This window comes from Anopheles stephensi, chromosome 3 (genome assembly GCF_013141755.1).
Source record: "Anopheles stephensi strain Indian chromosome 3, UCI_ANSTEP_V1.0, whole genome shotgun sequence".
NCBI classification, from domain to species: Eukaryota; Metazoa; Arthropoda; class Insecta; order Diptera; family Culicidae; genus Anopheles; species Anopheles stephensi.
In genome coordinates, this window is record NC_050203.1 from 62,540,708 (window position 1) to 62,566,067 (window position 25,360).

The 25,360-nt window shown below is 42.7% G+C and overlaps 1 protein-coding gene and 2 long non-coding RNA genes across 12 annotated transcripts in view; 1 reads left to right on the forward strand and 2 right to left on the reverse strand.

Moving 5' to 3' along the window:
- Window positions 1-764: 764 nt before the first annotated feature.
- Window positions 765-12,682, reverse strand: LOC118512433. 2 transcript variants are annotated; one of them, XR_004906300.1, is made up of 3 exons: window positions 12,233-12,682; window positions 11,930-12,142; window positions 765-1,624 (listed from the first exon to the last, which is right to left on the reverse strand). It is a non-coding gene; the product is annotated as an uncharacterized LOC118512433 (long non-coding RNA). The 2 variants fall into 2 exon arrangements; XR_004906301.1 differs by having other exon boundaries at window positions 11,694-12,142.
- A 123-nt stretch (window positions 12,683-12,805) lies between these two features.
- LOC118512431 (zinc finger protein Xfin) overlaps window positions 12,806-25,360 on the forward strand; it is a 57,386-nt gene continuing 44,831 nt past the window's right edge. Inside the window, exon 1 of one of the 2 annotated variants that reach the window (XM_036056890.1) lies at window positions 12,806-12,939. The gene's annotated coding sequence lies outside the window, so the exon portion shown is untranslated. The remainder of the gene's footprint in view (window positions 12,940-25,360) is intronic. The other variant, XM_036056889.1, reaches the window with a different exon arrangement.
- LOC118512432 lies at window positions 14,915-24,538 on the reverse strand. 8 transcript variants are annotated; one of them, XR_004906298.1, is made up of 5 exons: window positions 24,246-24,538; window positions 20,018-20,585; window positions 18,555-18,768; window positions 16,381-18,422; window positions 14,915-15,519 (listed from the first exon to the last, which is right to left on the reverse strand). It is a non-coding gene; the product is annotated as an uncharacterized LOC118512432 (long non-coding RNA). The 8 variants fall into 8 exon arrangements; XR_004906297.1 differs by lacking the exon at window positions 20,018-20,585 and adding an exon at window positions 22,769-23,844; XR_004906296.1 differs by lacking the exon at window positions 20,018-20,585 and having other exon boundaries at window positions 24,321-24,538.

Genomic DNA, 25,360 nt, shown 5'->3' on the forward strand with positions numbered 1-25,360 from the left:
CACTGTACAGCAGAAAGTCTGGAGGGACAGCAAACCGGGCCAAAACGACTGATGGTTTTCTTCAAAATGATGTCATTTCGTTTTAAGTATCTTTAAATTGTACCACACCAGTTCCGCCGACGGACAGTTTCGGTTGGACGTTCACGTGATGATTAGGTTTGGTCCTGGTGCTGGTGCACTCAAAAACCCGGTGCGAGTGCTTTTGAGTGCTTTTTCTTCGCAAAAGCATATTATCTGCAGAGATATGTTTATTTGTCCCGTTTATTGCGTGGTAATAATCTTTGAAAATCCATAATCTTCCCACGTTCCCTAACCTGATTTGCCATACAGTCCCGGTGACTGGTGCGGAACAGTGCGTTCACTCCTGGCCTGGCCTGGCTGGCCATGGCCCAGTCAACTTCGCTCTGACGATTGAAGGAATGTAAATAAAATAAATTAACACGTCAAACGCGTTTATTATTGATTTATTGTCTTGTTTTTGAGTTTTATGTGCGCACATTAAATTATATGCATGTATCTTCACATCTTACATCGGGCACGCTCGTCCCAGACTCGTCCGTCCGTATGATGGAGCGTTGATTAACGCCGCGACAGGGCTTTGGCGTTCGCATTTTTTTTCTTCCTCTTCAGCTGCGTTGATCATTAAAGACGCACGTTGACACTGGTTGATCGTTACCGGTTGCTACGGGCGACTGAAAGTTGATGGCTCACTGATGGACAGTACAACAAAACTGGCCCACTTAAACGGATGGTAACAGGAAGAATGCTTTTTGTCTGCTTCTACGACGAGCAGAAGATTTATTTGTTTTCATCTTTATTACTGTGCATCTTGTTGAAGGAATCGATTTTATTGTATGAATAATTTGGAATTATTCTTTTCAATTAGTTTTGTAGAATTAATTTTACTTGTCATGTTTATGTATTCTTATTGTAAAGGTTCATGAGAAAATCTTTTAACATGTTAATACTTAATGTCTTCAACCGTTAGAATGTTTTAGTAAACTTAGCAAGAAATCATTTTCTAGAACCGTTTTTGCATTTTTTTTTTTTTGCAAGATTTTGTCAATTTTGCATCCATTAATACTGCTAGCGCCATCTCACGTTGGGTAAAGGAACTATCTCCAGCTCACCCGCTGGAATGTGAATATGTTTCCGATTGTTTCTTTTTCTACCGTTTCTTCTTCGATCTGTTAGCGGTTAGTGGTCTTCTTGCCCTTCTGCGTTCAAGCATAAAATCATTGCCGGTAGCAACTGTCGGGGAGCCATTCACTCACGAGCGCTCTGTTGCGAGAAATCCTGTTTTAATCTCGGCCAATCGTCAGCGTTGCTCGGGCTCGCCAGCACGCGATGCACGAATGTCATCCATCTACCCTGTCCGCTCGACTGAACAGCCACTCACCTCCCCGCTTTAGCTGATGTCCAGCAAGCAGCATATGCGCGTCCTGCAAAAATGCACCACGATGGAACGCCACGATGGAATGTGCCGTTGCCCCACCAGTGTTGACGAGCATCTGGAACAAACATTTTCTCAGCACGAAAACTCATCGTTCCCATCACGGACCGCATGGCGTACGTTCATGTCAGGGCATATCGCGTTTGCCATTCGCCTCGCCCGAGATGCATCCTGCAAAACAATTAATAACAATCAAGAAAATGCCACCTTCATCAACTCGATCCACCATTTGCCACGATCGGCTAGCTGCGAATGAGGCAAAGCACTGCACCCAAATTCGGAGCACGACAGTTGCAGCTTTCCATCGTTTGGTTAGGGCGTAGATCTGGCGCACTACTCGACACGGATTGCCCGGTACCAATCAACGGTCATCATCTTCATCTACACCAGCACCACCACCACCACCACTACGATTCGATTGGATTGCCACAAGGCTGCACGCTTCGGGTGTTAGGCAGTCTGGTCGTCCGAAGTGACCGAAGAGATTCATGCCCGGACAACGTGAAACGTGAACACCGGGAACCTGTTTTGCCGCGGCTGGAACCACACAACTGTCGCATAATCCCTTTCCGTGCGATTGAGGCAGCGGATGTAAAAACTGCAAACCGAAGCATAAATTAACAGCTACCAGTTTTAAATTAACGACATCCCGCCACTCTGTCGGGGCACCGATGGATGTGTGTGTCTGAGTTTTTGATTTTTTGTGACTCTTTAATGAGTTTCGATAGAAAGCAAAAATATTGAAAAGCGATGGCAAAGAAGATGATCATGGTTGGAAAATAAAATTCATCACTAAAATCATTTTTAAGCATCTAGATTATTTTGAGTAACGATGAAAGTTAAGCTGCTGCAGAAATTTCTTCTTCTTCTTCGGTGTCACTACAACCTCGAAAGCTCTACGGCCTGCAATTTCTGGCATTCTGTGACTTGATTTATCCGTAGCAAAGTAGTCAGCGTACGGAAGGGAGGCGGTATGGAAGGGATTTGAAACCCGGTCCTGCTGTGTGAAGACCGGCGCCCCTATCGCCTCGGCCACCGGACCGCTCCAAAAAATCTCAAAAAAACAGAAATCTCAACCCATTAATATTTGATTGATTCCTAAATTAACAATTCATTCCCACTTGGGCAAGGCTGTCTTCAAAATAAATGCTTTTGACATCTCTTTCTGACAAGTCATCCAAAACAGGTTTATCATACAGTTTACTATTAAGATCAGTTGAGACAATCCTTGAGTGATTATCCCAAGGATCGAGTAGTGAAATTAACTCTGGCTGAAAGATACGATAAAACTACAGTTTCTGTTACATTTTAAGGTCACATTTCATAATATTGGATGATTATGAAGGACCGTCCGAATATGCCTCACTATTTCGCCTTAATGACACAACGCCCAATTGCCAACGCTGCAATATTATTTTCTATATAAAAGTCACGATACAAACCAATAATCTATTTATTCTGTACGACGTATCACAACCAACATTACTTAACTTAAAAAACAACGTACTTTTTCACACGAGAAACTTTCCTGAAAGCTAGTTTGATCGATGTAGATGTTAGAGCGCATTAATTTATCCTTAATGGTACAACAGGTGTTAGCTGTGATGAGATGATGTCCGGTACAGCACAAACAAGTAAGGTGGTAACAAAAAAACGCACTCACACACACACACACACACACACACACACACACCATTTCCCCAACGGAAAACAATTCTCGTTTCACATGTCCATAAACGATTGCAAAGAACAACAGCAAAAAAAAACAACTATCAATGCACTCGGCCGAGGGTCAGAAACCAAGGCTCCCATGAGAATGGGCACGTTTAGACGTGTGCTTTATGCTGGAACACCCAATAACTCCCCCGGCATGTTTCATACGGAAGCGCAAAAAAGAGGATTTCATGAGGCTTACGCTTTAACCGCTACTAACCACACACACACACACACACATACAGGCAATCAGCAGGCCCCACAGCTTTGGTGGTGGGTGGTGGGCAGAACAATCTGTACGTGTGAAAAAGCATTTTTTTCGTTTTTTTTTATCCTGCTACTCCTTTTTATTTTGCTACTCCTGTCAACCCTCGGCGGTTCACACATTCGCTTCCGAGCTTCAGCTGAAACCCGGCTAGATGAATGGACACATTCCTGGTGGAAGCAACCAAAATTGCTGCAGGACAGAAGCATGAAACGATTTTGTCAAATTGCCGATTTCAATTTAATATAACATACACGGCGATACAAACGCTCTCGCACCCATCGTACATAGTACGGCGGCATTGCCTAAACGATATCAATCTATCCCATACACACACACACACACACACACACACACACACACACAGACATGCAGGGACTCCATTTCGGCTTCGGGGGTCGAAGCAAAATCCAGCGTGACACGCTGTTGCTGATGGAAGCAAACAAAAAAACACGCCGATACGCTACACGAAAAAAGGATATTCCCAAACGTTAAAGCAAAACAACCACAACAATCAGTATTTTGCAAGCCACTGTTTCCCACAAGCTTTGTGTTGGTTTTGATGGTCAATTTTTGTCTTTTACTGTATATTGTTTTATAGTTTTTTGGGATTCTCCCCTGTTCACTTGCTATTGTTGAAGCTCTCACACCTTCAACCAGGGCCGTTGCGATATCCTTGCTGCGATGCGAAACTTGCTGCTGCACAACTCTTGCACACTGTTGCTAATTGAGGAAATCATCAGCCGACAGGATCAAACATGCATATGCAACAGGGGAACTCCGGGATGCAAACACGCGGCCCCACTGGTCAGTTTTTTCAATAGTGCCAAACGATAGGGTCGGCCTGTGTAACAAACGCAAAGGAAAGGCAAAAAAACACAAGCACGAATATATTTTTTTGCTTCTCGTCGTGCTTTTTTTTTATTAATTATTTAAGCTATTTCTTCTTCAGCAAATTCGCACTTCCGCAGCAGTCCGGATGGCGAGGTTCACGCAGTATCACTTTAAATTACTCCCTTCAGCACGCAGTCCCTGACAAATGTACTGAGGCAGAAAATTGGAAGCCCGCGGGTAGTGAATATTTTATACAGCAAGGGTGGTCTGTATGGGGTGCGTGGAGCTCTATTTAAACATTGCTGAAGATTTTGTTGCAGCAGTAAGCAAAAGGTGTTTTAAAGCTAGCTCGAAATTGTTTGTGAACTGCTGTTTACATTCTTTTGTATTCTAATATTGTATATTGCTTGGAACTGCATATTGTTTCATTACTTTACAAAACTTCCATAATTTTTATTTTTTGTTTGTTATACACTTAGCGTCTTCCTTTTAATAATTAAAACTTGTGTATAAGGTTTAATTGAAAAAAAAACAATTTTTTTAAATTTTTTTTCAACTGGTATGTTAAATATTTCTCTCCGTGATATTTGATCCAGCAGGAAGATACTTCATAGACATGTATTTAATTAACAATAGCAGCATTAAGTAAAAACGTAAAAGAAAACAAAAAACATTTAAACAGCTGGCTCAAAAAATACCCACGAAGCACAGGGGAAGCCGGTGATGTCGATTCATTCATATGAAGGGCCAACAATTCAACCCCACAAAATTTACCCAGACACTGTACACCAAGCAAAAGGTGAGTACTTTCCAGGATGTGCCACTAGAGCGCATCACCGCGGCGAGTTAAAATTACCGTAGAATTTCAATTCATTTTCACGCATCAATAATTGATTAATGTTATAATTATTGAAATAAAGATAATTGAATGAAAAACAGCTCACACCACTCGAACGAGGAGCAGAACCGATTTCACGATGATGGCCGCTTTGATCTTATCCTGCACCCCCAAAAGGTCCGGGATTGAAGTTCGTTCGTTTCGCACGCCTGTGTATACCCTTTGTCCGACCCGAATGTCCGAACAGTTGGGTTTAATCAACTATATTTTAACCAACGCAAGGATGAAAAAAAATATCTGGATCCAAGGTTTGATCAGCATATCAATGGGAAACTGCAAAATTGTGCGATGTGTGCGATTAATCGGGCGCTCATCATTTTTGATCGATCAGTTGCACATAATTAGTATTTTGAAGCTGCTGCTGTTGCTGTTGCTGCTGTGGATGAAATGCTTGCGATGAGAAGGTACTGTGTTGACATGTTTGATTTAACAGAAGGATGAGTTTGAAGTATAAACATTATTCGGAATATGAGAATATTCCGGCTTTCTTTCTACAGCGTTATTGCTATTTCTCTTAATGGCGCAGTAATTCATGCTAGGACTTACACACTAGACATGTTTAGATATAGTAAGAAAAACCTATTCCTAGCAAAACAAAAAATGGTTGCCATCAGAAGAGTTCTCTCATCATCCCCCCACCAAACACAGTACATGCTTTTCCTTCTTGCAAAAATACAGTATCATTTCGCTACCCTCATCATCTTCCCCCGCTTCACCCGAGCACCGATAATGGCGCTGATGGTCGCATCACGATGGCCGACCAATCCCTCACACAACGCACCCTGCAACGGAACAAACACAACATTCGCTCTGCCAGATTACAAACACCATCAACCAACACACACACACACACCAATACCGAATGATGTTCCAGCACGGTCGGAAAAAGGGAGTGAATAATCAAACTCGAAGCCAACGCAAAGGTAATCAATCATTGTCATCTCTCATTACAAATAGAGTTTGTTCGGCGTTCCTGCGCTGTGTGTCTCCATGTAACCACCGGCGGCCGCGCTCGTTGGATTCGTCGTATTAGGAGACGGTTCGGCAGCACTCTTTCTTACTCGCACCGCAACTAGGAACAGTGATTGTTTCAGGGAAAGGGATAACCAGGGTGTCCAACAGCTTGGCCGATTCGCTTGGCCGATGGACGAGAGAGAGAAGCGGTTTCCAACGTCAAACCTGAGCTCGATGAAAGATGGACCTAGCCATTTGGTGAGTGGTAAGGGTTTTTTAGTTCCCGTCGCTGATCACAGCTCCTCGGTCCGCCCCGCAAGCATTTTCCCCCTTTTGTACACACAATGGTACATTATATACAAATCAAGCAGAAGGCATCGGGAATTGACCCATTCGGCCACAGTTGATGAAAGCGAAGCTGGGTGGGTATTACGCTAAGGCGCACGAGTGCTGCCAGGCCAGGGGTTGCAATCTTCTCTCCTGATTGGGCCAGCAGAAGAAACCAATCAATTTTTATGCTTTACATTCGCCCGTTTCTTCAATGTCAATTTATCAACGTCAGCGCACCGCGCGCGATGGCTAAGGGGTTTGCTTCAATTGTTTTGATAACTTCGAGCTCGATGATTCACGCGCAAGCAATGTCTATATGTGGTGCGGACCTTTCGGACTCAGTTGGCTTTGGAGTTATATTATGCTTTGGTATGTTTCAAAACTAATTCCTATAATGGATCTTTAAGTGTATAATAAAAAAAAGTCTGCTATTTTTGTTATTTCCTTATATTTTTCCATGGTTTATTCTTCTTTCCTCAGCCCGGGATTGGTTGGTTCTTGGAAGTTCGCAATGAGCTTCACACTGATCGCTTTAAAAAATAAACCAAAAATTCAAAACATTGATTCATTCCGTTTCGTTTCACCAAAGCCGCATGCTTCTCGTGCTTGTACGGATCGCGCAAACGGCCGGGCAAAAAGGCAATTATTTATCATCCAGTGCGTTCGAATGTTTGACCCTCCCTTTCCTCAGCCGTGGTTTGATTAATTACCTATTATGGGCAGAGGAATTGGTTTCGCCATTTGCTTTATGCTTCTCTTAAATTATCTGCCCAGACATCCATCCCGACCAGCACAAACACACACACACGCGCGTGCACCCGGCCAGTCGTACACAAAGAACTACAATCAAGGATCTGACATATTTCAAATGAAACTCGCTAAGGGGATGGCGCGAGAGAGAGAGTGAAGGAGAGTGCACACGAAGAAGGTTGATTGGTGGAGGAATTGATTACATTTTAGAATCATCCATCGTGAAGAAACAGTGTTTTATTCTTTCTTTTTCCTTGTCAGTGTCCTTTCCATTTTATCGGCACCACCCTTCAGTGCGGCGAGTAAAAATCACGCGCAAAAGGAGGGTTATTGAAAAACAAAAAAGGGATGAGCTGACTGCAGCAGAAACACAAAGCAAAAATGACTGAACTGGCGAAGAACGCTCGCCATTCAAGGCTTATGGGTATTGCGGTTCTCTGAAGCACCCCTGTCAAGTGATCCCTGTAAGCTATATCACAGCAGTATCGAGACATCTGCAGTTAAATTGCTAAATAATATAATGACGTGCTTAATGCCTTCGACAGCTTTTGGATTACAGGAAAAGTAGTAGCAGACATTTATGCAATAAAGTTCTTCTGGAAGTTCAAACCGAGAGCTCAGAAATTGGCTTATATTATGCTTAGAATAAGAGCACAGCTAAAATAAGAAAGTTGAATGATGAAATGAAGAGGAACAACAGGAATCAAACCAATTTTTATATTATTTTACTCCTTGCTAGGAAGTGAAGTTCTTGAATTAAATATGAAGGTATGCATAACAATCCTTAATTAAAATTAAAGCTAATTAAAAATGCAAACATTTGGCTGGACATTATTCAATTCAAAAGGATCAGACAGCTCATGCTCGGTTGAAACTGACATTTTCCCAAAGATGGACAGTTAATACCTCACCCTGGCTGGTGGGCGGACTTCATCGCGTCCAAGCGACAGTCATGAAAGGCAAGATTAATTCGCATTTATATAAGCAAAAGCCAAAGAAAACAATCCCCATTAAAACCCACTGAAAAGAGTTTATTTAAAGCTACCTGTCAATGCGACGATCGACTGAAAACAGAAAACTTCCAACAAACATTGTCTCTTAAAACGCCACTACGCAACACCAGTGGCAACCAGGCGCTGGAAACCAAATCTGATAATCTCAGAGCGCAAAGAAAAACAAGCCAAACACTGCAACTTGGGCGCTTGACAAAATCCGCGGGTGTTAATCAATCCCCCGTTTCCTTCGAATGAATATTCAGTCTGACAGTGTCCAGCTCTGCACCATTTGGCGAGACGGGTTAAATTAACTCATTTCAACACCCGGGTACCGAAAATCGATCACTAAGGAAGCAACCATGCATAACATTATTTCCGGCGGCCCGATCGGAGGCTTCAGATTGGATTGGGCCGTGCGCATGCATCGCCACCGTACACAGCGAAGCTAATGGCTGATCTCGATCTCGGTGCTGAAAATTTATCATCTTAAATAACCATAATTTATTCGCATTCCTCATCCATCGACCAAACTATCCCATCCGAAGCGCAGGAAGCGTTAGGGAACAGGATTCGCGATTGGAGGTACAAAAACCGGATCGTAACATCTTAAATGCATTTCAACGCCACGACAGTATCAGCTCGCGTGAATACGCGACAGAGGAGCGCTTAAGAAGCAGCAACGATCAAATTGATCGTGTTCGATCAGCCATCAAGCCCTTATCGAGCGCGCGCCCATTCGCCGAACGACATTTAAGACGGTTCGGTTGGTCACAACACTCCACAAACGTCAAATGATGGTAGGTGAAGCATCTGCGGCCGCCATTTCAACCCCAACCAGGGGCTATCAATTTCATTTCCCACTGCCAATCCGTTGAAACCAGCCATCATCCGGACGTCATCGTCATTGGTAAGCAACGGGGTGGTTGCAATTGCTAACGGGCAGCATCATGGAAGACTTAAACGTACGTTGGCCAGTCGACATGTGCGCTCCAGTACACTTTTCCACCGTCTGGGCCTATTTTAAACCTGTTCGGTACATCGCCCTCCACTAGCACTCGCAGGCTCGCACTGTACAGACACTATCGAAACCTGCTCGTGATTACCCTTACGTACGATAGCCACGAGCTATTGCTCATGTCTACCGGCTCAATGCGCTTCGAAGATAAATTTGCGGCAGTTTTGACATTTTTCATTGCTAGCGCACATCGAAAGTGACTTAAATACGGCCGTTCGATCGCAAACAGGGCACAAGCGTGTCGAGTTTTCTGGTGCGGCAATCAACGTGCGACGTATCGGCAACTCCACCTGCGGAGGCATACTGGTTAATTGGTTCTATTTTTGACACACACAACTTTAAGATTAGCCTCCTTACGTAAATGGGTGTAGTGCTGGTGCGATAAACGTAGAATTCGATCGAGCAGTATCGAGTGATAGGCAAGTTCTGGTTATCTGTACTCCAAGAACGGTAGCTACTTTTGGTTACAAATATGGAATCTCTGGAATGGATTCTGGTGCCTGTTTGGGCAGCAATTATCAGCAGCTAATGCATTTTTGTGATACTTGCTTCTATTGTTTGCTTTGTTTGGTACATTATTTAAGCACTTTAGAGATCGTAGCTCTGAGAGTACTAAAGCTTGCCGCACAATCTTCATGATTGTGTTTTAAACTTCTGTCTGCTTTTGAAAAATTTATGCCTCACCTTGTTTGCTTGCTGGAGCCGCTTCGGAAATTCCTCACCAAGCCACTTCATTTGTTTCAATTTTCAGCTGCTTCTCCCTGAAAACTGCAACGGTAGGCGAAATTGTGTTTCACCAACAAATCAAACAAACCTTCTCTTCAACCGCTGAAACAGCAAACACCTGTCACAATCGTAAACTGTCCCCTGAAGCGATCATCAACAATGGCGGCAGAAAATTGCACACAACTCCCTCAAGAAACGTTACCATTCCAGGTCCCCCTACACACGAGCCAACCCTATGTGGCCCATCACCGTAACCACAAATCACCTCCGGCTGGTTTGCCGGGGGACCCCTTGCTTCCACCGGACCGTGCCACATGCAATCCTTAGCCTCTGGGCGAACTGGCACACATTTTTTTGCAGGTGTTGCACAAAAAATAAGGTGGAAGGCGTAGAGTGGTCTGCCAGTGCCACCCTGTCGACAGCACGAAGGAAGAGCCGTTGGAAACTTTTCCTAACATATGTTTCGATCGATCGACATTCAGGCGTAGCTCATGTTTCAAGCAACACTGTTTCCCCGGTTTGCGCTAGACTCCCGCAGGCACTGTTACACCGGGCAGGAACAGGACAAGAAGGAACGAAGGAAAATTTCACTACACACAGGACAACGCTGGCTACAACCTCGGGCCATATACGACTGACAATCCGTGCATGCACACGGCATCCGTGCCGTTGTCCACTTACACCTAGTATCGACTGCATCGTTACATTCCAGACCGCTGCCCGTACCAAATGCATCAAGGTGCGATAAAAGAAAGGAAATTCTTTTCTCCGTTTCTTTTTTTTTGCTCTCGTTTCTTAACTCACCAATCGGTAGACAATTTCCACCGTCACCAGCGGGAGCGCTTTGCGATTTGCGACAACCGGTCGGCTGCGAAAAGTGTGAGCGGGCTTTTTACAGGACAGCAGCAGCGCTTCAAGTACGACAGGCGCGAAATACCGATACAAGGGCGTAGCGAAATGTGTAAGGAATGTGTAACGTTGTTCATTTTGCAGAGAGAAATCGTTCTTCAATGATTTAAATACCTCCCGATGCTTTGACAAATACCATTTGTCAATTAATTATTTTTATTTCTAACAAACCCCGAACCGTTGGACTTCATGCAAAATAAGTGATGTAAAACAGGAGTTGATGTAAAATTCTACAAAAAAAAATGCTTCAACACTAAACACTGTCCTTTGAACTGATAAATACCTTTAAGAACCTTGAAGACATGTATTACCAGCAAGAATTGCTCGTCCTTAAAACTGAGCTACGTCTTAAACATAGAATTAATTAGGATGTATTATGCTTACTTTTTATGCGAATAATATTTTCCAAGTCTTGCGTATTTAAATAGCTATCCGAAATAAATAATTTACTAAAAATATTATTAAAAATTATCTTTCTACCAAGTTTCTACCAAAATTATTAACTGTTTACTTTCTACCAACTACTTCCGTTGCTATTTGCTTCGCCATATCGAACGTAGCGTACAGTTTCAGACGATTCTGATTTGACAGGAACGAAGATACAGATAACGAAAATCTTAAAACTTTGTGCCAAGCATGCGCATTTCAACAAGCTTCAGTAGTTTGAAGCCTTTCTGGAGATTGATAGAACATAGGATGCACATACACAGACCCATGTATGAGCGTTTGTTAAGAATCAATTGCTACTGGAGTGAGCGTATGAGTGTTTGAACTATCCAAGAAGAATAAATTGAAAGTATGTTATCGGTTATTCATCAAGAAATTGTATACTTTTTACGAGCAAATCTTACTTGCTGAATGGAACTGTTTAACTATCATTAAGTTCCTGAAATGTTAGTGAAGAAAGTATGCTTATTCATTCCTTTCGTTCACTTCTGCTGAGTGATTCCCATACGGTATCGTTCGAAAACGATTTCTCGATTAACTGCATCGCATTCGTACTGTTCTGCCCGCACCTCGAAAGCACAGCATCCGGCCGTACATAGAGCTGGTGATGTGCGAGGTGACTGTGTTTAAATGTTCCTACCTCTCTCCTCAGCTCCGAGTCAGCGGAAGCCACGAACGATAGCGCGAACTGTGCGAAAAACACACTCTGCCGAACGAAACCACCACCTGAACGCGAATCAAAACACTAAAAACCACCACTACACTGTCCCGGGCCAGACGATTGCAGTGCAGATGCGTTCGGTTGTGTTGTACTTCGTTGCTCGTGGAATCCGCCCGATTGACTCACATCCAACTGTGCGGAAATGGAAATAAAAAAAGAGAAACAATTCGGTTTTATGTGTATGTGCTCATGTGTCCGCACCATCTCGGTGCAATAGCATACCAAACATGCGACAGTGTCGGCCATGGGTAACTGTGGAACGCAGGCGGTGCATCGTCCGTCGTATGTGTGTTTCTCACAATTGCGGCTGTGTTTGTCTTGATTGTCAATTTCAATTGTGACGCAGAATCGTTGGCTAAAAAGCATAAACATGTTCATGTCGCGTGCTGATGTGCGTCTCGTATACCAAACAGCCGATAATTCTTTCAATAACCTTTTCTTCCATCAGAAAACACGCACTTGCTTGAAGATAGTCCTCCAATTGATGCTTGCCAATAATGTTTGCATTCCTCTTGATATATGATAAAATTGCTCAACAATTCTTTTATGCCGGAAGCGGATTTGAAGCCTGTAGATCTATTTTCCCAGGATTTATAAGCTCTGCTCCGTTATCAAACAAATATTGCACCATTTTTTAATCAATCAGCTGAGATGCTGAAACACTTCCCCTTCGGCATACGGAAACTCACGGAGTCACTCACTGAGATCCCGGTACCAACGCACTCACACACACACACACACACACACACACACACACACACACACAAACACTGTCTCGTCAACGGCACACTCGATTTTGACAGTTCCGATGTTGGCGTCGTGGTTGTGCTACACCAGCCTTGTGTTTACGGGTGAAAAAGTGAAGTGTACCGTGGTTACAATGCTTTAAGTGTGAACAATTGTGTATCAACTTTCTGTTCATTCAGCGGGTAAGTCAAAGACAACACACGGCAAACAATAGAATCTAGCCATACGGTGTTCCAAATGGTTTGTTTTGCTGCTGCATAGGTACAGCGTGGGTATTGTTTTATCGTGGATTTTACATGATTTTTATTGCTCCCGACCTTGTACTCCATATTCCCCAGATGCACTTTTCCTTAGTGATCGTTGCAGAATGTAACATCCAAAGCAAAAATATACAAATGTAGAGAAAAAGCGTATCAGAAGAATGTTTACAAGCGCCCTTGCAAAATCAAAGCAATGCGAATTGACAGCGGTACGGAACGTGTATGTGTGGTTGTGTGTGTCAAGCATCATCCCGTACACCGGCTAGTTTGATGTAGTTGTGAGTGATGTGACGCCACTCACGGTGATTGTACCGCCCTTTTTAAAGGTGTGGCTTGCTCGATTGCCTTTTGCCGTGTTCTTTTCCACGTCTGCACAGCATTCAAGATGCATGATTGATGTCGTCGGCATCATGCATGTTTTATTGGTGTATTGTTTATTGCTTTCCTGTCTTCCCGGTGCGTTTTGCTTTAATTTGTATCGTCTCATGTTTCGGCCGCGACCGACAACGTGATAACTATTCGTAGCACATTACGTCCGTCCCGGTGCTCGACGTGTGTGCGTAACTGCCTCTTAAGTGGCTCCTTTTTTCCACATTATTGGCCTGACCTTCAACACTCTTAAAGCGAGCAGTCGTTAGCAGGAGCATAAAACTTTAAGTTCGCCGCCGTTTCACGCAACGTTACGCACCCCCGGACCACGAAACCGGCCACGAAAGGCCAGACAGAGAGTCACACCGCGCCACACGAACTTGCACGCACCCTGTAATGGCCATAAAATCTCCGCTTCCCGTTAAGAAAGGAAGTTTCGCCTGGAAAATCCTCTCCTACCGGTACCGAGCGAGTAAGCCAAGGGTGGGTAGGGTGGGTCGATGAATGCCGAGGAAACGAGGTTAGTGGAATGGGGGTTGAAAAAATCATTACGCGTGCAATAAAACATTCTAATGTTGTTCGGTCCACGATGAGAAGGCTCGCACCGCTCAGTGCGGCAGTGTGGAGTCCTTCCTCTCCTTCGCTGGATTCTCCTGGACCAGCAGCTAGGCTTTCCGAAGTCGGGCAGCGGGGTGAGATGGGTAGGTTGGTTTGCTGAGCGGCAATAGCGTCGGTTGCCTGTTGCCTAAATTTCGGTGCTTGTAGACTGCCCAGCTGGTATGTGTGGAATAGGTTAGACACTTGCACCGGGAGGGTCAACCCGCGATAGGGTAAGTGTGTGTAGGCTGGTGCTTTTCGTTTGTTGCGTCTTTCGGGCGAAAACGAGGAAGTAAATGAAAGAAAGAAAATGCCCATAAAAACATAACTGCGCCGTTGGCCTTGAAATATCGATTGACACCAAGTCGGTCCGTCGTTTTTCTTTTTTACGACCTACCCCCATGGTCGGTTACGTCACGCTATGCTGTTCGCATACTCCGATCTAATGCTAGCGTACAGTCCCGCCTCACCAACACATATGCCCCGATACTGAAACAATATTGTACCATCGTTGGAAGACCTTAAGAATGGCCTTGGAAGAGAAAGTTGCAGAATGTTTATTGAAGCACAAAGGTGAAGGAAACGAAATGTTTGTTGTGAATTGCAGCATCATGTGTGCTCGTTGCGGATCGGCTTCTACGAATAGAAGATAAAAGTTGCAGATGATTTGTTGAACGCATCGAAAACTTGAAGTAGGCTTGTAAGTAGATTTGAACTATTATATCATGAGTGATTAATTAAATTTCCTCGTTTTTATATTTATAAATTAAACATTTTATCAGTTTTAGTATATAACTATTAAAAAAAGAAACTCGAGAAATCTTGGCCAGCGTATTTCATGCATTCCTTACATTGATTATTCCGGTGTACAAGACTTGCTCTATCATCACTAGTCCACTGTACGGTGAAGTCGTAAAACTCATACGATAAATTCTTTGTTTCTAAAGCAATTTATTTAAATTTAAGTATTAGTAGCATATTATTTAAAATATAAACCAATATTGAAACCAACACATATTTTTGACCTACGTTATTAATTTCAATAGGAAATATCCCGCTTTTGTAACTCAATCTTGTTTCAACCAATTACATATCAATCGCACCATTCCAATGGATGTCCAGCGAGCGTTCAAGTTGTCACACTCGCCAATCTATCGATACCAATTGAAAGGGATTCAGTCCAACGGTCGGTGTATGTATTTGCAAACGCCACAAAACCAGCGTTAAAGCACCTGCCATTTTATCGACAATAGTGTGGGAATTTTCTAATTTATAATTAAGATTAATGTTCGTCCATCGATGCCTACATCCGTTCGTATCAGATCGATTGGACCAAGCCACACAGGACTACCACCGTGTCCGTAAACGGTGACGGTGAGCTCGATTCGCCATCGCTTGACGAACAGGCCCGCGACGAACCATTGAATGTGTCGTTAAGGCTGTAGTACCGTTTCACGCCGGTTCGATCAGTAATCCATTCCAAACTCATTTCACAAATTTCAGCGTCGGCCTGGAGGAGGAGATCCGGCCGCTAACCTAAATACAAATAGAATAGAAATATGGGTGCTCAATTAATCACCATTGATCAGCAGGAAATCGATATTTGCATAACGAGGCAAAAACATGGCAAAGGTTTTTTTTTTTCGTTTTGGTTAAAAGTAAGACACAAAAGTAAGACACGATGGGATAAGATTGCTTGAAACATAATTTACGACATGTTTCGTAAACCATGAGACGTTTGAGTGAATTACTGATCCTGGGATCCGCAAAATGGTTGAAATGTTGTTTTCCTTTATTTATTTAAAAACTTGAATATATAAAATTTCAAACCTAACCTCGGTTTTTTTCTCGTAAAAACCAACCAATAATTAAAACAATACCATTTATTGTACCTTTCAATGATTATTCACCATTCATTTGATTTGTATATTGAGGCTCATCTTTATGTAAAACGCATAAATTAAGCAGCTAAATCCATATTTAAAACTATTCATCCACCAATCAAATCGCCTCCGAGCGGCCAAAACGTTAGCGCTTCACAATCGTGCCACCTGTACCTAACGCCTTCCTTCGTGTTTTGCTTTATCGCTTCGAAATCTGCACGGGATACAAACATTCGCATTATCAATAGTGTCGTAAAACGTGTGCCACTCTGTCAGCAACATTTTGCAATTCTGCTGCTGCTGCTGCCGAACAAAAAAAACGCCAAATCAAATCTTCGGTAGTCTTTCTTTGCCGACTGTCGGCTGTGGTGAGGAGTTATTTGTGAGAAGAGCAGCTATAAAAAACAGCCTACGACACCCAAAACACCACAAATTACGAATGCTTTCCATCAACTCGTGGTCCTGGTTTGGCCAGTGCTGGAATATGAAGAATGTTTGTTATGTTACCACTTACCCACTCTCCAGTACCGCTTCCCTGCGCATATAGGTTTTTGACACGACTTTGAGTGTTTTTCAGCATCTTTTAAAGAAAAATCTTAACCGAAGCGGCAGACAGCGAAACAAATCTCAAACGCACACGTGGTGAGAGTCGAAATGGGAAAGAAGAGGACAAAATATCAATAACACAATGAAAGAAAAACCATAAATTATGAAGATTTATACTTAACTCAATCTATTCATTCCATTTCATTTTCTTAATGAATGATTTATATGCAACGAAACAAAACAGCAAGACGGGAAAGGCTGGCAAAAAGGGAAAGGGCCACGAGAGATTGAGCGCGGGAAGAGCAAACACCCCGATCAGCAGCAAACTAAACCGACACACACTCCGACACTGGGACCAGCGACCGGGAACTGACGCGACGAGGTTAAGGCGGCCCCCTTTTTGCTTTATGTGGCCGCTGTCTACCGTTTTGCTGGAAACGATCAACAGCTATGACGACTATCGATGACGGGTCGGAGATGGGTCTGTCGATGAGGGTTAGTCGATCGGTTGGACGCACTGTCCCTTGCGCGAGCATGACGATCAAAGCGGATCGTCGTTTTTCGTGGGAGGCTAAGCGTCGTGAAACCTCCGCTGGATGCGGGTTTCAACTTTCCAAAAGGGCTACCGCTATGAATGTGCATTAGAGTTAGGGAAAGATTTATCCCTTCCCAATGGAAACACAGCTCACCCACTCGTTGTGGCCGGGAAGAAAGAACCGACCGACGTTGCGGCGTTCTGATTGAAGAGCACTAGAGCGCTTGCCCAACTATTATAGAAAATCATAAATCAAAGCATGGCGTTCGAGCATATTGGGACGGATATGCTCGGCCGGAATAAGTGTGTTGCGGTACGATATTTGGTTTCTTTTTTCCACGCTCGACGCACCAATTAGAGTACACACATTCCAATCAAACACACTGTACGCCGCAATGGACAACAGTAAACGGATTTATTTTATTAGTTAAAATAATTCCACTCGCTCATTGAAAACATTCAATTTTTTTAAATATTTTAGACCAAGCGAATTGTATATTTAAAATTTATATTATCATTTATATTAAATAAAATTATTGGACTTCCTGAGAAGAAGTCTTTGAGTTGCTGATAATTTATAATCCTCTGTCACGGAAGAGATATTCTAATTCTATTGCTAAATTTAATAATCCCGAAAAAGAGCGCCGAAAAGTCATTCCTTATTCTGCAAATCTGGAAATGTGAGGTGGATTGAAAATAACCACCAAAACCATATAATTTCTTAGGCTCACCGACAAGCAATAGAATTCAAGTAAAACAACACAGAAACATCCCCAAACCAAACGAGCTTGAGAAAGCTTCACGTGAACACCAAGATGCGCGTTGAGATAACAGAGATCACTAAAGCTTCATAAACCAAAATTGGGATCTTGTTTTTCATAATGAAACTGCGTAACCTGATCGGAAATTAGTCAAACATGCCCAACGATTTTAATCCCAACATTAGGAACGAAAACAGAGACACACCGAGTGCTCCGTCCACTTTTCTTCTGCTTCGCCCTCTGGCTTCGTTCGCAGGTATCGATCGATCGGACGCCGATACAACCGCGATCGAGCAGGATTGATCATTGAGCGGAGGGTGAGTATCATTCTCCGCCGCTGGGACCTTTAAGATTTTTATATTTATCTGCGTTTTTTAATTCGTTTCCCGCCCAACCTCCCCAAAACCCGATCCGTTGGTTTTCTTTAATGATTGCCACACTCTCTGAAGCGATATGAGCATGGGATTCTTCATTCCAATTTGATGGTTTTTAATCCAATAACACTAAAATATCAAGCTCAGGAATCCCGATGCCATAACTCACTGTCATAAATTGTTATGAATGTACCACCAATTCTCCACCGCCAGTCACCGTCGGTGACCGGTCTTCGCCTGTGTACCGATGGTTCGCCGTCGTCGTCGTTAGCGGTTTCTTCCCGGCAGGACCAGTTCACCTAAAATGGATCAATCCAGCCATCCAGACAAGCAAGGGGAACTGAAATACATTTTACCACGGTAATGCAGTGCGCTAGCGCTGGTGTTTGAATATTATCGTCGGAAATTAAAAGCTCGTAAAACTTTTACGATGCTTAATTTTCCCTCCGTGTATCGTGGCCGTTTCCTTTACCTGTGTCGTTCTGCCTTGGTTGCCTCGCGTTCCTGTGCCACATCCATGCGCGGTGTGTGTCGCTTCCGCTTTTTCATCAACGATCGGGGGACCCGTCATCGGGGACGTCCAATCGCGCACTCATAAAGGTTTCATTCCATTCGACGGTCGTTATCTGGTGGTCGTCCGGTAATGTGACAATCCCATTTTCAGCGACAGGACAGGTTGGCGCATCCTGCAGCGATCAGAGAAAGAATGAGAACGAGAGAGAGTGAAAGAGCCACAGAGATGGCGCTGTGGAACGAACCACAGCAAGTTGGTGGCACGTTTGATGAAGAAACAATTTTATAAAAGCGTACCAACGTAACGTGCCAACAGCTGAATTATCTGATATGTACGAAAAATAAAATAAACCAATTTCAAAAACTTCTTCAAAAACTTGTGAGCACTATTAGGTATGGGCTGTTTATTTGACTAAACAAGAAATAAGTCATTTGCCATTTAGAATTCCTTTTACGAAAATTTAAAGTAAAGTGACTGAACTATTATGCATATTAATGATAACTCTAATTCCCACTTCTCTTAGTTTAATGTCATCTATGCTTTGGAAACATACGCATACTTTCGTTAATTAACCATTATTGGTCGAAAAGCTTCAAAATCCTTTGACAAACTAATCAACCAGCATAAGGAAGGTACGTTCAATCAACTCCGAACTATATCATTCGATCATACAATGGAATGTTCAATAATGACATCGACAAATCTTTTGACAGGACAGCGCTACCAAGCATTTGACTAATCAAAATCCATCCTTACTCATAAATTCCTCCCATAGCGAATATTTCGACTTTATTTTCGCTAGCTGCTAACGAGCCAGCTAGGATCCTTCCTGCAATTCTCATAACCAACGAACAATGTTTATGTCACTGCAATTTCACATGTTTGAGATAATTAAACATTCAGTATAGTTTTGAAAAACATTTAATATTATTGAAGTAACTGTTAAGTAACACTAAAAGTGCTTTCAAACATCAGTTCAATAAATAGTACCTTTGTCGATTAAAATAAAATCTATACAAATGTCACCTTCAGCTACACAGCAAACAGACTTCTCAGATACTCTGCATACCTATTACGGAGGACATCAAACGTTACATTGTACAAATGACCTTCCCTGTGCAAGCACCAAGATGTAAATCCACCACTCTCTCTCTCGCTCTCTCTGCCACAGCCAATGCAGTTACCACGCTTCCCATTAATGTGACCATTTGCCACAAGACGAACGTAAAACGGTGCCGGTACCGGTAAGCACGGTTTTACTAACGCAAAAAGTGGCTGAAGATGTTGAATTAAGATAGGGCCCTAATGTTGGTATTTATTAAAACGTTTATTAACAATTTATTTCGCTAAATTATGATATCATTTAAGTGTTAAATCATTTTATTGCATCCAATTATGCATCCGCTCCTCCGGTAGCTCACCTTTCCACCACGCCCGTACCGAAGCGTTCGCCACCCGGGCTTGTGTAAACTGATATTGAGAATTGGCAAAAACGGAACCAAACCGTGCACCAGATCCGTGCTGGTGCTCATCAGGGTGGGGTGGCAATGGCTTTGGGCAACCAGACAACGCTACGGCGGTGGTGTTGAGCGTAGTGGCCATGTTTCGTCCATGGGGTAGGAGAGTGGGATTTGCTGTTTGGATTAATTCGTATCCAAAGGTGCAACGATTGCTTAAGCATTATTTTTACCGTCGATTCAGCCGCGACCGTTTCTGATAATATTCAAGCACGTTCGCTGCCCGTATTGCTCTCTTCGGTGGCTGCACCAAAAAGGTATGCCGAAAACGTAATGGTGCCTCCCGTTCTTTAACGACCTGCAAGAACGTCCGGGGTGCGAGGGGGCATAGCATTTAAGCTTACACATTTACAAAACAAACTCCAGTGTTGTAAGAAAGGGTGAGAGAGAGAGAGAGAAGGGGCGGGTGGGATACCACATAAACGAAACATGTCCACTAAACGGTGATCTTTCAGCATGAACTGCTGCAGTGCTGTGCATGCAAGGAAGAGAAAATATTTTTACGAATTATTGATAACAACCATAACGGAACCCAGAAACCAGAAACACTGAATTAAAAACGAGCTGAAAGCGTGAGCCAACCTATGGCAGAGATTCGGCCCGATGATAACAATTCATTCTCCAGTTGTAGTTTTGCGTACCGACCTTAGCAATCGCATAGTTCCGGGCCGGTCGTAATTAGAGTATGCTTTGGTAAACGGTAGTACCAACGGCATTGGTTCGCTATCCCTAATATGTGTTCGATTTGGTCACGTTGTCCAAACATTCGACGCTTCGGGGGAGCAGTTTTTCGATGCCGATACAGTACACCATTTGTTCTGTATGGCAATCTAACGAAATTGATCTTCCAAAAAAGGGTCTAGCAGGAAATGCAGTACGCTTTAACATTTTTTTTTGTTCTCCAATTATCCATGGTAATGGTTGAGATAATAAATAAAACCATTTTTTTGCTCCTATTAATGTGTATGACCAAAGCTTCGAGCTAGGGACACACATTCAAAAGCATTTAACAAGTTTTGGGAGATACGTATAAAAAAAAATGGATAAAATATGACAACGATCCGTTTGCTGGCAGCGTTCTCGCGCAGGATGATCCGTGACAAATGTTATAAAATTTGGAACCACGGTACGTGAAAGAAAGAAAGGTTCCAGCCGAACATGGCGAACGATTCCCGATGGGAGAAATGAAAGTCCGACGAAGAAATGGAGAAACGTAAAGCTACAACTCAATACCCCAAAAACCGATGATTTATACCATTTTAAACGTAATCATCCATTCGCTTTCGACGTCATTCCGTTGGCAGGATTCTAATAATTACGAACCCGCCTTAAGCGATCAGCAGGATGTAGCGTTTCGTGTGACCAGCGGATACGGGACCAAGACCCGCATTCCCGCACTGCAACCATCACAGTCATTTCATCACGCAAGACGCCACAAGGTGCGCGAGGTGATTTATACCTAACAGGGAGAACGAACAGAGAGAGAGGAGATAAATACTTTCTAACTGACGATAAAGATGTTGTTCGGCTAGGTAGGAGAGTGTTCTAAGGTTGTTCGAATTTGGAAGACTGATTGCTTGCTTGATAGTCCCTCATCACGACGAAGTGTTTTTGTTTTTGGTTTTTTTTTTCAGGCTACGCTTGCTCAGGTCGAATAAAACTAAACTCTTGTCTACAAACTATTAATTGAGTTGTTTTATATAATAAAATACTAAGGAATCATTGTATTGTGCTGTGAGCCCCATGTTTCAAACGAGTCCAGAGTAGTCAATATTCGGATTTTTGTAGTCGCGCAATAATATATTCGGATTTAATCCTGGTTAAATTTTTGTCGTTTATAATATTCTTGAACAGAACAAATAGATTCTAAGAAGCAACTTTTATTCTTCTCCCTGTGTCTGTGATGAAAGTGATAAATCGACTGTTTCCTCATTTCAAATTTTTATCTTCACTGTGATTTACGTCGTAATTATTGCCGATGTCATTCATTCTAACCAGTTTCCTGTATGATTTGTGGCCTTTACGGAACATCACGTATTCATGGGGTAGCTTTTAAACGTTCGTCTCAGCAACTTCCAGCGATTTATGTGTGTGTGTGTTTTTTTAAGACCATCTGTGACAAAACAAAACCATTCGCCCAAACTATCGTTTTTGACAATCAAGCGTCATCCGATCGGGGTATTATAAATCAATGCCGGATAGGGCGATTTGATTGGTTTTATGGACGATATTCTTCATATGTGACCTTTTGGATCAATCAAATGCTTTAGTTTATTGCTTCATATTTATGCAGCTTGGTTGATATCACTTCATAACGACTACACACGAGGCCAAAATATCAAACTACGTCTGTGTGTGGACATTTAAAAAAAATATTTTCTTCGGCCTATATTCATTTTAAGTCCTCTGCATAGCGATTATTTACTTTCACTTCTTTTGATAAAAAAATTAACATTAAAATTTGAAAACAAAAGGCTCCTACACAATCTTTACTCTCGCACACTCACACACCATTCTGATCATCCATAATACAAGCGCATTTAAACGAAGTCACACGCGCCATCACTCAGCTCATGAATGGTAAAAGATAAACACCATAAAACATTTTATTGCTTGTACAGTTTTATGGCCACGTTTGATGCATCTTTGGCTTACCTTCTCCACGTTCGGGCGTTCGATAATAGGTTCCTAATACGCCGAACGGCGGATCCATCCATTAAAATCGCTTCCAAAACCGATACACTCGTGTGGTGACTTGAAGCGCTCAAGCAACGCCACCAACAGGAATAAAATTCTATCGAAACTTTTGTAATGAAAAGCGGCTGGGAGCGTACGTAAGATGGGCAAGAGAATGCGGGTTTTACGGCTTTTCCATCAAAAAAACACCTTTCGGAACACCCGGCTGGAACTCTAATTTATTCATCTGGCTTTGTGATTTTGAAAAGTGCCAACTTTTGTTTTCTCACACCAAGCGTCACCGGTGTCAACTGGTGCCTATACCATAAATTTTCTTTATTGATCCGATACGTCTTTAAGTAGCATTTTTCGTAGGTCATCAATCGATCGCGCACCTTTGAGAGTGTGAACGGTTTAAAACTGTTGCTAGCGGACGTGTCATAAAAATGATGATAAAAGGCTAAAGGCAAAGAACCTGTTTGATTTGGCATGCTCAAAATAATAGCTTATCATTTTATTTTAACTTTCGAACCTTAAATAATACGCAGCCAATGTGGGTTACTCGCCGAGCGCTGTTGGGAGCAAAGTACGGCGGACCATTAAGTCTCGGGGATGGCATAGACAAAGGATCGTAAAATTTAATTGCTTAAATTTTTGGTTCTAATTTTATTGTCTACACGTTTGTCTCGTTGGATGCGATAAGGATAGGAGAGAACTTATCTTAATATATTATGGCTAATTTTCCTACAAACAAAGACGCCACCCAGATTAAGTTCAGCTCGATTTCGCATCTTGTCGTCCCGACATCGGAATGACGCCCAGAAATGGGAAATGACATGCTCGCTTTACCATCCCGCACCACAGGCTCGGTTGGATCGGGGTAAATGGCCGAAACTGTGAGCAAGTAGTACATCACTTCCACTCAAGTACAGATATGATACTTTTATGTAAATACCAAACGAATCCTTTCTACCCTTCCAATGTTCATTGACGATGCGCAACGTTCATGCTTTATTTCTTCACCAGCAGAAGGGCTGAGTCGTGGCAGAGATGTGCTTTGAATGATAATGGTGGAATCAGGAGAATTTAATTTACGGAATTAAAATCAATAATTTTCGTCGCTTGAGCATGCTCGAGGACGAACGGTACGGGATATCGTTTTTTGGTAAGAATTACGCTCCTTTGTACACATGGTTCTACTGTGCCAAGTGAACAAAGACATTAGTTTGAAGACTTTTGACAATGGATCGCTCTCTACGCGAGACACAAAGGCATTAGCTTGTGCAGTTCTTTTACATCATGTTTTGAAAATATTTTTTTCTCGTATAGTTCTTATTTCATAGCCAGAAAACTTGGTAGAATCTTTACCGGTCCAAATTTTTAAACAAATTTTATGATAAAAACAACAACTGATCGCTGTGCATTAATGTTATATGTTTAAAATTTATGTTCTTACTTCCTTATAGCTGCAGCAAGCTTTTTAAAAAATATCCATATTTGAATCATATTAATTAAACGCTAATATCCTTACTATTGTGTTAAAAATGCTTCTAACGCACCATAGCACCTCCACCCTGTTAACTTGAAAAATCAACTGTAAGGAACTGTTTCATATCGCGCAGTTCCATCTCAAACAACCATTGCCAAAAATCTAAGGCCCGTCAAATCGTCAGTCTCTCGTCAGCCAACCGCCATTCGAGTGCGACACCACTACCACCGCATCCGAGCGCCCGTGTTTATCCTGCCAACACGCAAAAGAACTTACAAACATCACCGAAACATCTACCATCGCAAACGCCAAACAAGGATAATGCCGGTGCCCTTACTCAGCTGGAAATTCCTTTCACAAGCACACATCACACAAACAGTCTCAATCGCAATCGTCATCCTTCGCGTCATCATCTACTTCGCTTTTTTCCTATGTACCGTCTTGTTTTTGGCTGTTGGGGTTCATTCGTCCTTCGGTGCGCTTTCTTTTCGGATGGTTTCCACTGCTCTCTCATGCTTCGATCTGTCCTGAATTTCTATCTTCTCTCTTGCTCTTTTCCCGGAATGATTGCTCTGTTAAGTTGACGAAGAAAACACACACACACGCACACACAATCACACACAAGGACACAACCTACAGGCTACAATTGGTGCTGTTTCGCTAGGGCAGTGCCATTTCATCTTGCCACCGGGATTGCTTCCATCACGCTCGCTTCATCCACACAGCCATGCGGGGGGAGTGTGCAACATCATCATCCCTTTTCTCTAATCGCTCTCTCGCGCGCGCTTCTCTTTCTCTTTCACGGCATCGGCAATGGAAACCCTCACAATGGCACTGGGGCATATCAACATATCAACGTGACGAATGCCAGAAGCGCTTCCATCTGGCGTTTCTAGCCATTTTGCCGTAGCTGTGTTTTTTTTTCGTCCTGTTTTTCTTCTCTTACTCACAATGCCACAGCATTGCTTTTCACTCGCACCCATACACTCACACTACGTCACCCCTAAATCTTTGAACGAATCTCTTCATCCCTCTGTTGGGAATAAACCGTAAAGGTGATTTTTATACCGCTTCCGTGTGTC